The sequence below is a fragment of the Haliotis cracherodii genome, unplaced genomic scaffold (assembly GCF_022045235.1).
Source record: "Haliotis cracherodii isolate W230 unplaced genomic scaffold, xgHalCrac1.p SCAF_6, whole genome shotgun sequence".
In the NCBI taxonomy this organism is placed as follows: domain Eukaryota; kingdom Metazoa; phylum Mollusca; class Gastropoda; order Lepetellida; family Haliotidae; genus Haliotis; species Haliotis cracherodii.
This window is the reverse complement of record NW_027266319.1, coordinates 9,761,855-9,773,504: the sequence shown is the minus strand read 5'-3', so window position 1 is coordinate 9,773,504 and position 11,650 is coordinate 9,761,855.

Below are 11,650 nucleotides of genomic sequence, written 5' to 3'. Positions count from 1 at the left end.
CTACACCGAAACGTCGCACTAATTGTAATATAGAAGTTGTTCATCCATAGAACTTGTCTTACTTCAAGAGATATGTTGGCGAAATTCTTGTTTGTGATGCTCGTGTCCATCTTGGAAAGCAAGTGAAGACACTTGGGGTGCCGGTTTACCACGAGCCGGGACTTACTAGGGAATCACACATCAACAGAATCTGCAAAATGTGCAGGTACAATCGTCGCAATATCGCCAATATCAGACATCTTACAACAGAGGCAACCCATCTCCTGGTGAAATCTCTAGTAATATCAAAACTTGACTACTGCAATAGCCTTTTCATCAACATCTCAAAAGATTTCCTCAGTAAACTTCATCTGAGCAAAATACAGCAGCCCGCGTTGGAACCCGAAATGCCAAACACACCCATATTACACCAACTGTGAAACAAAATGCACTGGCTGCCACTTCAAAATAGAGTACAAAATCATCTCTCTCACTTACCAGCGTTATACGGATACAGCAGCTGAATATCACTCTGAGCTCTTGGACAAATATACTCTATGGGGGGCTAGGGGGGGCTTTATGATTAGTGGGGATACACCCAATGTTTGCTGTACACGTTAAACAGGCAAGTTTTAAAGAAATCCAACAGCTGATGCCAGACCCATTGGACTCCCTTTTTAAAGGCAAAATGCAACCATTAGGAAGGAAGGAATGTTCCACACAGTCGCAGGAGTTGTAAATGTTAGAAGCCAGTATCATTCAGCCTACCTCATCAGTTTTTCATATAATCAGATTTACCATAATTCTTAATGATAGAATAATAATAAGTATATTATATGGTAAATATAAAATGGTAAATATAAAACATATCAAATATTCGAAACTTCTCGTGCACACCATTGGCTATACAACTGATACAAATACCTTATTTCTGACAATTGAAAAGACAAAACATTTGAATCTTTTGTAAATAAAAGATAAAACACGTACTTCATGGTGAAGCAGAAACAACAACATCCTCTGAAAGTTCGAATGAAATAAAACCAGCGGTTTACTTAAAGAATTGGAACGAAGGCTGCATATTCTATTTAAATTAGTTGTGTCGGCCATTTTGAACAATTCAAACTGAACGGTTTACGTTGTTATATCTTAAGGACATGGAGGACATGTAGGGTGGAGATGTTATTCGTAGTTCCAGAAGAATTGGAGAAGAAAAAAGAAGAGATTTTAAACAGATTAAGGCCTATATCACAAGCTCACATTGACGATTTAGTATATTTCTGTGGGCGTATACTTCAACAGTTTTCTCTATTAACTTTGGCCGTTTTCTCTATAAACTTTGGTCGTGCTTCTCAGCAAACTTTGGTCGTTTTGTCTCTTTACTTTGGTCGTTTTCTCTCTAAACCCTGGTCGTTTTCTCTCTATACAATATCACGGCGTGGGACACCAGAAATGGACTTCATACATTGCGTCAATGTGGGGAATCGAACCTGGGTATTCGGCGTGACGAGTGAAAACTTTAACCACTAGGCTACCCTACCGCCCCAGCTTCTCCTGAGATGACCTCATATTACGCCTTGCACACATTTCCAAACAAGCAACCGACCTTGTTCAGTGAGCCTTGGAACAATTCCACTGGTTATTCTGCGATTGGTAACATCCTTGGCATTGGGTTATCATACACGGAAAGTTTGCCTGCAGATGTTTTAGTTCTACTGATAGATGGTTTCGAGTGGCCTTCCACATCCATGAGTACAATGGTTTTCTGTGAAGATTATTGTGTGTGTGCAGTGTCAAGTCCTTCACATACTGTCAAATACAGTACATGGTGATCGGCGAGTTATTTCGGTCAAGACTATGGCTCCTTGCCTAGCCTCAAACTTCTAAAATAAACAATTCTAACAAAATCACAGACACGATCTGAGACATTTAGGTTTTATTTCAATTTCATGTAGATATTTTTAAAAACAATTTACAAATAATCCCCATGTTTACTTATATATATATACACACATAGAAGTGTCTGAACACAATACTCCTGTAAGGACATAATCCATGAGCGAAGCAGTTGGATTCACACAATCAACAAATCACAACAAAAATATGGTCAAATTGTTCACTTATGAAATTACCATACCTTGAATCATTGACATACAGTACCATTTGGCATCTATCCAGTACTGACTGATGACAAGCATGTGTATTATCTTTTGCATAACAAATTTGCTGCACCGCCGTATTCGCCAGTAACTTCATTGAAACCTCTCTAAAATGTGTTCTACTTTTTTTTCTAAAATCCTCTGATATATAAACCAGACATTGTTGGTGCAATACTATCTTTATTACACAAAGACTATACTGCGGATGTTAACATTGGTATACGCAGGTCTTTATTGCTAAATATAATCAAGTTTGTTGGAAGACATTTCAAACTGGACTTGGGGGCCGAGTCATGTTTCCAACAGGTAACACCACAGAACATTTCACAGATTAACCACAATCCTGCATGAATTGTTCGGCACAACCAGCCAGCATCGTCTTGGTACGTCCATGGGGAATGGGGGCAGGGAAGTCTAGTGGTGTACCACACTTCAGTTCTCCAAATGGGTGCCATGTGTGAAGCCAAGTGTGGTATCTCCTGTGACATAGTTCGACTATCCTAAAGTCAGGTCATACCCAGCTCACTTTTCAACGAGGGCAGTTTTGAATGAATGGTTTAAGGCAACATTTTACATATTTTAGTATGAAGCTAACGGATCCGGCAAAATCAGATAATAAAATAGAAGTAGTTTTAATTACACATTTAGCACCCAATCCTCATTGTTATAAGCTCTAATGACAAGCAGGGTGCAAGCAATCTAGTATAACCCGGAATCGCGAAGAGGCAGCTGGGTATTTGGTTTCAGCAACAGATAACTGTATATACAACATCTTCACGTTACTTAGGAAAAAATAAGTATACTGTTTTCGGTCATTTGGAAGCGCCCCCGGGACTTTTTTTAGCTCATAATTTTGGGAGACAAGCTCAGGAACTCGTTATTGGTCAATAAATAAAAAAATAAAACCCCTATTTACTGACCAATAACGAGTTCCTGAGGAGACAAGCTCTATTGCATGACCTAAACAATCTTCGTATTCCGAAGGAAATGTGTAGTTGTTTTCGGTATAAATATGCCCTTTTCGCAGCTATTTAGTTTTCTGTCTAAACTGCACTTGATAATCCCGACCTTTAACTCCTCCTCCCACCCACATCCTGTATTACAGACACGAGACAGGCACGTATGTGCAGGTTATACGTGTACGTTCGTTTTTGGCAAAGTAGGTTTAGAGAGTTGGAGTTACCTGCCCTTGGTTGAAACTGAGCCTGATGCTGGGTGAAGAAAATGATACGGTCGGGGACCAGAAACATAATAAATAATTTCTAATTAATAACTTCTATATAACTATATATATAACTTCTGCAATCTAAATTTCCTGTGTTTGTTACAATGGTTCTTGCTCTGCTATAAATGTTTTGGGGAGAAATTTTTCTGTCATTTTACAGGCCTTGCATGACACATACAACCACAAAACAAAACCAAGAATGAATAAATAAGACAAAATCCTTTGAAATTCAACAAAAGTCTGTATGTCTATGAAAAGACAATGAGTAAGAGTGAGTGAATGATTTTTTCTGTTGTATTAATGAATAATAATTGTTATAATGAAACTAGCACAGCAGACAGAAATAATGAGACCACAGGCCAGTCAAACAGAATAAGCATCAGCCCCCAACAACAGGGTAAGATCACACACAACCAGCCAAGTCACACATTATGACCCATCCTATTTCAGAGTTTTTTCTACTTTTAGCAACGAGTGTTGATATATTTGATATCAAAAGACACGAGGGTGAGATTTTATTTATCATCCAACATCATTTGTCCAACTTTTTCAGTTTGTTGACAGTAATAAGCAGTGTCTTGAGTGTAAAAAGTACTGCTAACAGCTTCAGTAGCAGAGCCATTAGTGATGTCATTGGATTGTGATGTCATTGAAGTCACAATGGTCTGCAAAGCATTGTGATGCAATTTCATTGCAGCGATATCTACAGTGTTGATACGGCTGGATCTCACCCATGCATATCTCCTGTGGGGGCCTGTTTTGGATGATGAAGGGAGGATGGGTCCTTCCCATGATCTTCACAGAGAAAGTCGTCATCAGGATCATGAAGATCATCTTCTTGAAGGATCTGTTGCCATATCGTGCTGGCTAGCTTGAAATAATATCTGAAGGTACTGAAGCTCACCTTTCAGAAATCAGGCAAATCATAACAGCAACATACAAACTGCCCAACAGACATGACCATGTGGGCTGTGGTTGTTCTTACAGGAATGTTCACAGTACAACTGTCTTACAGGGAATTTGTGAATGGTCATATTTCATCTCCCTTCTGGTGAATGAATCAACAACTTTGTCTGGCACCTAGACACCTCATTACTCCAGGCTTCGATGAGAACATGAACTCATAAACGGAAACAGTATATATATATACTTAAAAAGGTATTTAATTGTTCAACTGACAGCATGCTTTCAATGATGTGTTTGTTGTTTAACGCCGCATTCAGCAATATTCCAGCTATATGACAGCAGTCTGTAAATAATCAAGTCTGGACTAGACAATCCGGTGGTTGACATCATGAGCATCGATCAACGTAAAAAGGATATGTTGACATGCATCAACCAAGTCAGCGAACCTGACCACCTGATCCCATTAGTCACCTCTTACTACAAACATAGTCGCCTATTATGGAAAGCATGGGTCGCTGAAGAACTATTATAATTCACAGGTCTTCTATGGTGATTTTTCCCGATGACGATACATTATTCAAATACACTGGGAAGAAAGCTCACATGAAAATACCATCATCTGAAGAAAACCAATTTCATAATCATATCACACTCATATTCTGTTTCAAATTGGTTTTGTCGTCTACCCTACAATCAATGCAAGCTTCTGTACATAATGTATCTTGATGCATAGCATCAGAGTCGTGTACAAGCATCGGATTTCAGTACAAGCATCGGAGTCCTGTACAAGCATCGGAGTCCAGTACAAGCATCGGAGTCCTGTACAAGCATCGGAGTCCAGTACAAGCATCGAAGTCCTGTACAAGCATCGGTGTCCAGTACAAGCATCGGAGTCCAGTACAAGCATCTGAGTCCTGTACAAGCATCGGAGTCCTGTACAAGCATCGGGGTCCCGTACAAGCATTGGGGTCTAGTACAAGCATCGGTGTCCCGTACAAGCATCTGAGTCCTGTACAAGCATCTGAGTCCTGTACAAGCATCGGAGTCCTGTACAAGCATCGGAGTCCAGTACAAGCATCGGAGTCCAGTACAAGCATCTGAGTCCTGTACAAGCATCTGAGTCCTGTACAAGCATCGGAGTCCTGTACAAGCATCGGAGTCCTGTACAAGCATCGGAGTCCAGTACAAGCATCTGAGTCCTGTACAAGCATCGAAGTCCTGTACAAGCATCGGTGTCCAGTACAAGCATCGGAGTCCAGTACAAGCATCTGAGTCCTGTACAAACATCGGAGTCCTGTACAAGCATCGGGGTCCCGTACAAGCATTGGGGTCTAGTACAAGCATCGGTGTCCCGTACAAGCATCTGAGTCCTGTACAAGCATCGAAGTCCTGTACAAGCATCGGAGTCCTGTACAAGCATCGGAGTCCTGTATAAGCATCAGAGTCCTGTACAAACATCATAGTCCCGTACAAGAATCAGAGTCCAGTACAAGCATCGTAGTCCAGTACAAGCATCGGTGTCCAGTACAAGCATCGGAGTCCTGTACAAGCATCGGTGTCCAGTGCACAAACCAATCCATTTTTCGAAAGGCACTGACACTTAAAGTGTAGGATGACTATTCTACCATTGTTTAGACTAGCACACAAACCTGCCCAAACAGATAGATACACGCATATATGTTCATCTAACTACAAACCATTCCACACAGAAGAGAATTTCACACAATTGACAATATTGTAATGTAACAAAGCAAAAATATCACAAGTATCCATGGAACCAACGGGGGCCATCTCCAAATGTTACACATTAAATGTTTTCAAGTCTTTGGCAAATGGTTATAAACAGACATATGCCTGGCTGATTTCAGATTGCAAAGTGAAGTTTCAAACATCAACAAACTGTGGTAAAACATGCAGAAATAAGACGAAAGAAATATTGAGATGGTCCCCATGGTCACATGGTATCATCACAGAGGATCATGACTTAAAGACATAATACGTTGGTAGGGGTCATATACTAAACATGATACATGATTTGTTCAATAACAAGGAAGTAAATCCGAATCCAAATGCAAGACAAATTCTTGAAATGGACTGTAAAAACAGTTTTGCCTATGACCATGCCAGGTTGAAGGTCAGATTGATACCTGGAAACACAAAATTCCTTAAGCATACAATTATCATTCATTGAATCTCCATCGTGATAAATAAACTGCATTAGAAAATTAAATACGACTGTGAAGGAAAATATGATTTGTGATAATTCATGCAAAGATACAAGTGGTAAGGTTATAGATATAAAGCAGTCTTGATGACAATACATCAGAAAATGGACAACGACAATATTTCTCAGAAATTTATCAATTCAAGTTTCTAGATCAATGTGGATTTCAATAACTAAAGGGGAGTCTAGTCTGTCTCCCAGACCCAAGAGAATAATGAATAAAGAATCCAGGGAATCCAACTCAAGTCTAGAATGACTTGGCAAGTCTAGATTACCTCAGCATTATTGTCGGCTCCATTTGGATTTGATTTTATAGTTTGTGTAGATATTTTTAAATAAGATAACATTATTTCTGGGACTAAATTTTAGTCCAAGAGGAGTCCTTACTGAAGCAAAATTCTTCATTATGGCGGCCACCAACCATCTACCAGTGTCCTCTGTTTTAGACAGTAGTTGACCATGCCTCTGAATAGGACTACAGTTGCATCATGGGGAGTATACCGGTAAGCTTAATGTGAGAGGAAAATTTCGAGTGACGTAGGTCGTTAACAAGTCCCGCCTTGGTAAAACTCCTGATCAGGGGTATGGTGCTGACATAATATGGGCTAACCTGGGATTTGAACCATGAAAAACAGATCCTGGGACCGCTGAGGCTGAGATTGCAGGTCTTATACCACTTGGCCACCTGTGCCCTGTACCACGCCAGGAAAACCGAAGGAATAGAATACCTTGATTCATCAGACAATGGCTCTAGCTTCTTTGGTCAAAGGTCCACCTGTGCCCTGTACCACGCCAGGAAAACTGAAGGAATAGAATACCTTGATTCATCAGACAATGGCTCTAGCTTCTTTGGTCAAAGGTCCACCTGTGCCCTGTACCACGCCAGGAAAACTGAAGGAATAGAATACCTTGATTCATCAGACAATGGCTCTAGCTTCTTTGGTCAAAGGTCCACCTGTGCCCTGTACCACGCCAGGAAAACTGAAGGAATAGAATACCTTGATTCATCAGACAATGGCTCTAGCTTCTTTGGTACATAGGTGCACCTGTGCCTTGTACTATGCCAGGAAAACCGAAGGAATAGAATACCTTGATTCATCAGACAATGGCTCTAGCTTTTTTGGTACATAGGTGCACCTGTGCTCTGTACCATCCCAGGAACCTGTGAAGATCCAGCTTAGAATTGGAAACCCATGCTTGTCGTAAGAGGCGACTAACGGGATCAGGTGGTCGGGCTAGCTGACAAGGTTGATTCATGTCATCGTATCCCAATCGCGTAAATGGATGCTCATGAAGTCAATCGATGTACTGTTCGGGCCAGACTTGAACATTTACATTATTTGATTATTAACAAACTGCCATCATATAGCTGGAATATTTCTGAGTGCAGCATTAAACAACAAACTTGCTTGGAATACTGAAGGAATGGGATACCTTGATTCATCAGAGAATGTGGATATGAAATGTGGTCTCTGGGTCCTTTGGCATGTTTTGATATGTGTGTCTGGTTAGTTCTTGCGTATCAATGAAGGTCCTAGTGTTAGGTGGTGACAGCAGGACTAAATAAGGGATGACATGAAACACAGCCTGTTATGTATGTTATACAGCAACACTTTAACCTAAACTTCTCTGTATTCCATAACAGTAACATTATGTACCATACAGCTTCCTCTACCAGTATTTAGCCTGCCGGATATTGAATAAATGCTCAACATGAATAAGTCAATGTTGTGTTGTTGTAGTCCCTGTAGCTGTAGCTGATGTTCATGTGTCTCTCTTCTAGTGGGTCATACCTAAGGTTAAAGGTGACGTGAGGTCAGGTCAGGTGAGGTCAAATGGGGTGTATGGGGTGTTGTCATGTTCAAGATTAGTTCACACGAAGAAAATGTAAAAAACTGTAACTTCCTGATTACTACAGCTACTAATGAATGAAAAACTAACTCATACTAGTCATAGGTTCCACCAGAAGTACGAACGCAAAATGATACCGAACAATAATTCATTGGGTTTTTGTTAGAATAAAGATTGTACACGTACTATTTACCATTTCTTATGACCAGCTGTGATAAAAACTTGTGTTAATTTTCATTACACCAAATTGTAAAACTGACGACCCCACCAAACACCAAAAACATTGTCAAAATTTTTCTAATTTCAGTTTTTTTTGTTTTGTCTGTTGGTTTTGTAAATCATCTAAAAGAAATTTAAGGCCTTTTATAGAAAAATGCATGCACAGGTGTGTGTGGCTGGTTTTGCTCATCCGGCTTGGATTCATAGGGGTTGGAATTTTGCGGTCCAAAAACTTCCCACATAGCAGGGTCATTAATTCATACCAGCATAATGTGGAATATTTTTCACCCTATAAAAAAGAACAGTTTTTGAAAGTACTAAGAGTCAAGAGACTTCTGATGACAAGATAAAAAAATCAGAACTCATAAAATAGCTCCAAAAATATAGACTGCAAAAAGAATTTGTCTACCCATCATAAAGATGTTGCAAGACAATTGCATTCAAGAACCAGTCTAAATGAGATTGGCTTTATCGCCGAATCAGTACATTTGTTACCATCTTCTAATGGAATGAAACAACACTATGCAGAGCTTGGCAGAATTTGTAGACACAGACGTGAGGCGTATGTCAGCTTTGCTGATTTTTTTCAGGGTTGAATGAACATACTCTTCAGGTAAAAACTGTTTCTGAAAATTGAGAGGTGTGACAAATATTATTCTGAAAGATCTAATCTTACAGAGAAATGGGGGTGGTACAGACGGCAGTACCAGAAATTTTCAAGCATCATTTGGTTTGTCTGAGAGCTCAAATGTTACGATGATTATAAACCTGAGAGATTCTTATCACCAAAGTTACACAGACAAGTTTCAGTCCCAAATTAGGGGCACTAAACTGCAATGTCTAGACCTGGTTACAAATAGGATGCAGATGGTAGATGGTGTTGGTTGCACGTATCTACCTCAGTGAAATCAGAAACTCAGTCTCATCAAAATCAGATCTTAGTCCTCGCTATCGCTAAACAAAGATCTGAGGACATTCCATTACGGGTCATGTCAGAACAACCTTTCATCCGACCAATCAAAGCGTCGTTTACCAGATCATGAAAGCGACAGTCTGAATGTGTTTTCTAATCATGCAACCTAAAAAAAGTTAACACGGGGTATTTCAAACGACAGTTACGACCCGTACGACCGATTCCATCAAAATCATCGTCTTTCTCTCGCTTCCTTGAGATTAACATTTGTACGGAACAGGCCAGGCACTGCCATACAATCTCAACCATATATTAGACATTCAGGAATGTATGTATGTTCTGTTTTCAAAATTTTAATTGAGAACTGTGTCAACATATTTTTCAAGCGTAGTCTGAAATGGAAGTCACCAGGTTGAAACGAGTGGTGTAAAACTTGTGAAAGCTGCTTTCTAATTGACTGATGTCGACTTCTTGACGGTAATTTCAGTGGTCGATGTTCGCAAAAGGTCGTTCTGACGTGGTCCGTAATGGGATGTCCTCAGATCTTTGTTTAGCGGCAACGAGAACTAAGATTTGATTTAAATGGGATTGCTCAGAAACTATGACTTGAACTGACATCAAGTTCAACTAGCCAGAAGAATGACCATGCATGTGATATTTTCATAATAAATAGATATATTCACAATTGACCACTACCCAATAGAATCACCAACGAAGTCCTATAACAAATACATGTAATAAGAAATGTGTGCACACCCACTACACAAGCCTGTCCCCTGAGATTGACAATTACCATATTGTGCATGTTTATCGAAGACATGATTTTTACAAAAGCACAATATTGTATGAAAGTAAAAAACCTTGTTATCCCACGCATATATCTGACACAGACATCAATTGCTTCAATATGTCAAAACTCAACGATATGAATGATTTCATCATTGTTGATGCTTAAGGAATACCTGTGTTCATACTTCTACAAACAATATCAGAGTCAATTCCCCTCCAAACAAACTATCACTGTTCCTGATCTTGAGTGGAATGTGAAAAAAACACTTGTGGGGCTGTAAAATCTCTTTAGTCTAACTATTAAGAGTTCATGTCTCCTCTGAGAGGCATTTAGAAGTTGGAGTAAGAAGTAAGGAGAAGATATAAGGATGAACAACTTCTTTATTACAATGTGGAGCGTTTCGGTGTAGTGCAAGTGAGTTGGGTTTAACGCCGCTTTTAACAGTATTCCAGTTATATCAAGGTGTGTCAACTTAATGTGGGAGGAAAGCCCGAAGTGATGCAGGTCTCGGACGTTTACCACTTTGGTGAAACCCACGAGCACGGATATGGTGCTGACAAACCTAGAAACATAATTGGGGAGAACCGGGATTCGAACCCACAATCATATGATTCTGGCGTGCCCAAGGGACACAACTCTGCAAAGCGAATTGCGGCACCTTAGATGACTGGGCCACCAATGTCCCCGCATTTTGGTGTAAGTTCTAACACTGTTATCAACTTACTTGATAACAGTGTTAGAACCTACCTCGAAACGTTGCTCCATATTGTAATAAAGAAACTGTTCATCCATATATGTTAACCTTGTTCAGTTCATGTGTTGATCTACCCTCGTTCTGGAGGCCAACAACTTCATGTTATTGGGCTTAGAAACATTATGATCAACTTAATAATTACAGGGCTCCGGATAAATATTTTAGGTCTTGAGTATTTACTCTCAGGTACTGAGTGAGTGAGTATGGTTTTATGCTGCTGTCAGCAATATTCCAGCAATATCATGGCGGACTCTCAGGTACTATTCACAGTGAGTTTTGATAGTTTCTTTGGGTACTTGATGTATTTTCATTCCCAGAGCAGCCAGTCTACAGGGTATTATAAAACCAATGAGAAGACACTTAAAAAAAATATTTTTTTTGCATGCAGGTGACATATAATTTTGGTCTGTTCGTGTGCTGCCTCAAGTGCTACATGCTGCATAATGTCTCAACAGCAACCTCCATGTCTCATCAACTGCCTTTTACATGCATTATTCTCATTATTGTCCTTGGAGGATACAGTGGAGTTGACGTATGTGTGACTCCTGCATTCAATCAGAAACTAGAGATTGGTTAAACTATTGGATTTTGATTATTTTCATGTATATTTGTAAGCAAGCAACTAAATGA